We start from the raw sequence: 6,928 nt of genomic DNA, 5'->3' as shown, positions 1-6,928 counted from the left end.
CTGAGTTCCCCTGGAGAGTAGGGGATGTCTGATACAAGCAGGGGGGATATCACAACATACCAGGAGTCGCAGGGGCAGCCAACCTCCACCTTGAAACAGGTGACCAACTGAAATGACATCACAAAGCGCTCACTTGAGTTCCCCTGGAGAGGAGGGGATGTCTGATACAAGCAGGGGGGATATCACAACATACCAGGAGTCGCAGGGGAAGCCAACCTCCACCCTGAAACAGGTGACCAACTGAAATGACATCACAAAGCGCTCACCTGAGTTCCCCTGGAGAGGAGGGGATGTCTGTTACAAGCAGTGGGAATATCACTAAGCGCTCACCTGAGTTCCCCTGGAGAGTAGGGGATGTCTGATACAAGCAGGGGGGATATCACAACATACCAGGAGTCGCAGGGGCAGCCAACCTCCACCATGAAACAGGTGACCAACTGAAATGACATCACAAAGCGCTCACCTGAGTTCCCCTGGAGAGGAGGGGATGTCTGATACAAGCAGGGGGGATATCACAACATACCAGGAGTCGCAGGGGCAGCCAACCTCCACCTTGAAACAGGTGACCAACTGAAATGACATCACAAAGCGCTCACTTGAGTTCCCCTGGAGAGGAGGGGATGTCTGATACAAGCCGGGGGGATATCACAACATACCAGGAGTCGCAGGGGCAGCCAACCTCCACTTTGAAACAGGTGACCAACTGAAATGACATCACAAAGCGCTCACCTGAGTTCCCCTGGAGAGGAGGGGATGTCTGTTACAAGCAGGGGGGATATCACAACACACCAGAAGTCACAGGGGCAGCCAACCTCCACCTTGAAACAGGTGACCAACTGAAATGACATCACAAAGCGCTCACCTGAGTTCCCCTGGAGAGGAGGGGATGTCTGCTACAAGCAGGGGGGATATCACAACACACCAGAAGTTACAGGGGCAGCCAACCTCCACCTTGAAACAGGTGACCCACTGAAATGACATCACAAAGCGCTCACCTGAGTTCCCCTGGAGAGGAGGGGATGTCTGTTACAAGCAGGGGGGATATCACAACACACCAGAAGTCACAGGGGCAGCCAACCTCCACCTTGAAACAGGTGACCAACTGAAATGACATCACAAAGCACTCACTTGAGTTCCCCTTGAGAGGAGGGGATGTCTGATACAAGCAGGGGGGATATCACAACATACCAGGAGTCGCAGGGGAAGCCAACCTCCACCTTGAAACAGGTGACCAACTGAAATGACATCACAAAGCGCTCACCTGAGTTCCCCTGGAGAGGAGGGGATGTCTGTTACAAGCAGGGGGGATATCACAACACACCAGGAGTCACAGCGGAAGCCAACCTCCACCTTGAAACAGGTGACCAACTGAAATGACATCACAAAGCGCTCACCTGAGTTCCCCTGGAGAGGAGGGGATGTCTGTTACAAGCAGGGGGGATATCACAAAGCGCTCACTTGAGTTCCCCTGGAGAGGAGGGGATGTCTGATACAAGCAGGGGGGATATCACAACATACCAGGATTCGCAGGGGAAGCCAACCTCCACCCTGAAACAGGTGACCAACTGAAATGACATCACAAAGCGCTCACCTGAGTTCCCCTGGAGAGGAGGGGATGTCTGTTACAAGCAGGGGGGATATCACAACACACCAGGAGTCACAGGGGAAGCCAACCTCCACCTTGAAACAGGTGACCTACTGAAATGACATCACAAAGCGCTCACCTGAGTTCCCCTGGAGAGGAGGGGATGTCTGTTACAAGCAGGGGGGATATCACAACACACCAGGAGTCACAGCGGAAGCCAACCTCCACCTTGAAACAGGTGACCAACTGAAATGACATCACAAAGCGCTCACCTGAGTTCCCCTGGAGAGGAGGGGATGTCTGTTACAAGCAGGGGGGATATCACAAAGCGCTCACTTGAGTTCCCCTGGAGAGGAGCGGATGTCTGATACAAGCAGGGGGGATATCACAACATACCAGGATTCGCAGGGGAAGCCAACCTCCACCCTGAAACAGGTGACCAACTGAAATGACATCACAAAGCGCTCACCTGAGTTCCCGTGGAGAGGAGGGGATGTCTGTTACAAGCAGGGGGGATATCACAACACACCAGGAGTCACAGGGGAAGCCAACCTCCACCTTGAAACAGGTGACCTACTGAAATGACATCACAAAGCGCTCACCTGAGTTCCCCTGGAGAGGAGGGGATGTCTGTTACAAGCAGGGGGGATATCACAACACACCAGGAGTCACAGCGGAAGCCAACCTCCACCTTGAAACAGGTGACCAACTGAAATGACATCACAAAGCGCTCACCTGAGTTCCCCTGGAGAGGAGGGGATGTCTGTTACAAGCAGGGGGGATATCACAACACACCAGGAGTCACAGCGGAAGCCAACCTCCACCTTGAAACAGGTGACCAACTGAAATGACATCACAAAGCGCTCACCTCAGTTCCCCTGGAGAGGAGGGGATGTCTGTTACAAGCAGGGGGGATATCACAAAGCGCTCACCTGAGTTCCCCTGGAGAGGAGGGGATGTCTGTTACAAGCAGGGGGGATATCACAAAGCGCTCATCTGAGTTCCCCTGGAGAGGAGGGGATCTCTGTTACAAGCAAGGGGGATATCACAAAGCGCTCACCTGAGTTCCCCTGGAGAGGAGGGGATGTCTGTTACAAGCAGGGGGGATATCACAACACACCAGGAGTCACAGCGGAAGCCAACCTCCACCCTGAAACAGGTGACCAACTGAAATGACATCACAAAGCGCTCACCTGAGTTCCCCTGGAGAGGAGGGGATGTCTGTTACAAACAGGGGGGATATCACAACACACCAGGAGTCACAGGGGAAGCCAACCTCCACCTTGAAACAGGTGACCTACTGAAATGACATCACAAAGCGCTCACCTGAGTTCCCCTGGAGAGGAGGGGATGTCTGTTACAAGCAGTGGTGATATCACAACACAGCAGAAGTCACTGGGGCAGCCAACCTCCACCTTGAAACAGGTGACCAACTGAAATGACTCACTCACTCACTTCCCCTGGAGATGAGGAAATGTCTCTTAATGTCAGGGCGGATAACATAACACACTAGAAGTCAGAGTGAAAGCCATCCTCCAACTAGAACCTTAAGACCTTCTGAAATGACATCACAAAGCGCTCAACTCTATTCCCATGGAGACAAAGGAATGTCTCTTACTGGCATGGCGGAACACATAACACACTAGACCAGAGGGGAAGCCAAGCTCCAGCTGGAATCTTGTGACGTACTACAATGACATCACAAAGCACTCACCTCAGTTCCCCTGGAGATGAGGGAATGTCTCTTCTGGCATGGGGGATAACATAACACACTGGAAGTCAGAGGGCAAGCCAAGCTCCAGTTAGAATCTGGAGACCTACTAAAATGACTTCACAAAGCGCCAACCTCCAGCTAGAAACTGGACACCTGTTGAAATGACATCACAAAGAACTTACCTGAGTTCCCCTAGAGACAAGGAGTTCATCAGTTAGTGGCAGGGAGTATATCAGAACACATTAAGAGTAACAGAGGAAGCCCACCTCTAGCTGGAATTTGGAATCCTAGTGAAATGACATCACAAAGCGCTCACCTGAGTTCCCCTGGAGAGGAGAGGATGACTGTTACAAGCAGGGGGGATATCACAAAGCGCTGACCTGAGTTCGCCTGGAGAGGAGGGGATGTCTGATACAAGCAGGGGGGATATCACAACACACCAGGAGTCACAGGGGAAGCATATCTCAACCTTGAAACAGGTGACCAACTGAAATGACATCACAAAGCACTCACCTCAGTTCCCCTGGAGAAGAGGAGATGTCTGTTACAAGCAGGGGGGATATCACAAAGCGCTCATCTGAGTTCCCCTGGAGAGGAGGGGTTGTCTGATACAAGCAGGGGGGATATCACAACACACCAGGAGTCACAGGGGAAGCCAATCTGAACCTTGAAAAAGGTGACCAAGTGAAATGACATCACAAAGCGCTCACCTAAGTTCGCCTGGATAAGAGGTGATGTCTGTTATAAGCAGGGGGGATATCACAATACACCAGGAGTCACAGGGGAAGCCAACCTCAACCTTGAAAGAGGTGACCAACTGAAATGACATCACAAAGCGCTCACCTGAGTTCCCCCGGAGAAGAGGGGATGTCTGTTACAAGCAGGGGGGATATCACAAAGCGCTCACCTGAGTTCCCCTGGAGAGGAGGGGATGTCTGTTACAAGCAGGGGGGATATCACAACACACCAAAAGTCACAGCGGAAGCCAACCTCCACCTTGAAACAGGTGACTAACTGAAATGACATCACAAAGCGCTCATCTGAGTTCCCCTGGAGAGTTCCCCTGGAGAGTTCCCCTGGAGAGGAGGGGATGTCTATTACAAGCAGGGGGGATATCACAAAGCGCTCACCTGAGTTCCCCTGGAGAGGTGGGGATGTCTGATACAAGCAGGGGGGATATCACAACACACCAGGAGTCACAGGGGAAGCCAACCTCCACCTTGAAACAGGTGACCAACTGAAATGACATCACAAAGCACTCACCTGAGTTCCCCTGGAGAGGAGGGGATGTCTGTTACAAGCAGGGGGGATATCACAACACACCAGGATTCACAGGGGAAGCCAATCTCCACCTTGAAACAGGTGACAAAGTGAAATGACATCACAAAGCGTGCATCTGAGTTCCCCTGGAGAGGAGGGGATGTCTGTTACAAGCAGGGGGGATATCACAAAGCTCTCACCTGAGTTCCCCTGGAGAGGAGGGGATGTCTGTTACAAGCAGGGGGGATATCACAAAGCGCTCACCTGAATTCCCCTGGAGAGGAGGGGATGTCTGTTACAAGCAGGGGGGGATATCACAAAGCGCTCATCTGAGTTCCCCTGGAGAGGAGGGGATCTCTGTTACAAGCAAGGGGGATATCACAAAGCGCTCACCTGAGTTCCCCTGGAGAGGAGGGGATCTCTGTTACAAGCAGGGGGGATATCACAAAGCGCTCACCTGAATTCTCCTGGAGAGGAGGGGATGTCTGTTACAAGCAGGAGGGATATCACAAAGCGCTCATCTGAGTTCCCCTGGAGAGGAGGGGATGTCTGTTACAAGCAGGGGGGATATCACAACACACCAGGAGTCACAGGGGAAGCCAACCTCCACCTTGAAACAGGTGACCAACTGAAATGACATCACAAAGCACTCACCTGAGTTCCCCTGGAGAGGAGGGGATGTCTGTTACAAGCAGGGGGGATATCACAACACACCAGGATTCACAGGGGAAGCCAATCTCCACCTTGAAACAGGTGACAAAGTGAAATGACATCACAAAGCGTGCATCTGAGTTCCCCTGGAGAGGAGGGGATGTCTGTTACAAGCAGGGGGGATATCACAAAGCTCTCACCTGAGTTCCCCTGGAGAGGAGGGGATGTCTGTTACAAGCAGGGGGGATATCACAAAGCGCTCACCTGAATTCCCCTGGAGAGGAGGGGATGTCTGTTACAAGCAGGGGGGGATATCACAAAGCGCTCATCTGAGTTCCCCTGGAGAGGAGGGGATCTCTGTTACAAGCAAGGGGGATATCACAAAGCGCTCACCTGAGTTCCCCTGGAGAGGAGGGGATCTCTGTTACAAGCAGGGGGGATATCACAAAGCGCTCACCTGAATTCTCCTGGAGAGGAGGGGATGTCTGTTACAAGCAGGAGGGATATCACAAAGCGCTCATCTGAGTTCCCCTGGAGAGGAGGGGATGTCTGTTACAAGCAGGGGGGATATCACAACACACCAGGAGTCACAGGGGAAGCCAACCTCCACCTTGAAACAGGTGACCAACTGAAATGACATCACAAAGCACTCACCTGAGTTCCCCTGGAGAGGAGGGGATGTCTGTTACAAGCAGGGGGGATATCACAACACACCAGGATTCACAGGGGAAGCCAATCTCCACCTTGAAACAGGTGACAAAGTGAAATGACATCACAAAGCGCGCATCTGAGTTCCCCTGGAGAGGAGGGGATGTCTGTTACAAGCAGGGGGGATATCACAAAGCACTCACCTGAGTTCCCCTGGAGAGGAGGGGATGTCTGTTACAAGCAGGGGGGATATCACAACACACCAGGATTCACAGGGGAAGCCAATCTCCACCTTGAAACACGTGACAAAGTGAAATGACATCACAAAGCGCGCATCTGAGTTCCCCTGGAGAGGAGGGGATGTCTGTTACAAGCAGGGGGGATATCACAAAGCGCTCATCTGAGTTCCCCTGGAGAGGAGGGGATCTCTGTTACAAGCAGGGGGGATATCACAAAGCGCTCACCTGAATTCCCCTGGAGAGGAGGGGATGTCTGTTACAAGCAGGGGGGATATCACAAAGCGCTCACCTGAATTCCCCTGGAGAGGAGGGGATGTCTGTTACAAGCAGGGGGGATATCACAAAGCGCTCATCTGAGTTCCCCTGGAGAGGAGGGGATCTCTGTTACAAGCAGGGGCGATATCACAAAGCGCTCACCTGAATTCCCCTGGAGAGGAGGGGATGTCTGTTATAAGCAGGGGGGATATCACAAAGCGCTCATCTGAGTTCCCCTGGAGAGGAGGGGATCTCTGTTACAAGCAAGGGGGATATCACAAAGCGCTCACCTGAGTTCCCCTGGAGAGGAGGGGATCTCTGTTACAAGCAAGGGGGATATCACAAAGCGCTCACCTGAGTTCCCCTGGAGAGGAGGGGATCTCTGTTACAAGCAAGGGGGATATCACAAAGCGCTCACCTGAATTCTCCTGGAGAGGAGGGGATGTCTGTTACAAGCAGGGGGGATATCACAAAGCGCTCACCTGAGTTCCCCTGGAGAGGAGGGGATCTCTGTTACAAGCAAGGGGGATATCACAAAGCGCTCACCTGAGTTCCCCTGGAGAGGAGGGGATGTCT

Source organism: Paroedura picta, chromosome 10, assembly GCF_049243985.1.
Source record: "Paroedura picta isolate Pp20150507F chromosome 10, Ppicta_v3.0, whole genome shotgun sequence".
Classification (NCBI taxonomy): Eukaryota; Metazoa; Chordata; class Lepidosauria; order Squamata; family Gekkonidae; genus Paroedura; species Paroedura picta.
Note: the sequence above shows the minus strand (reverse complement) of the source record.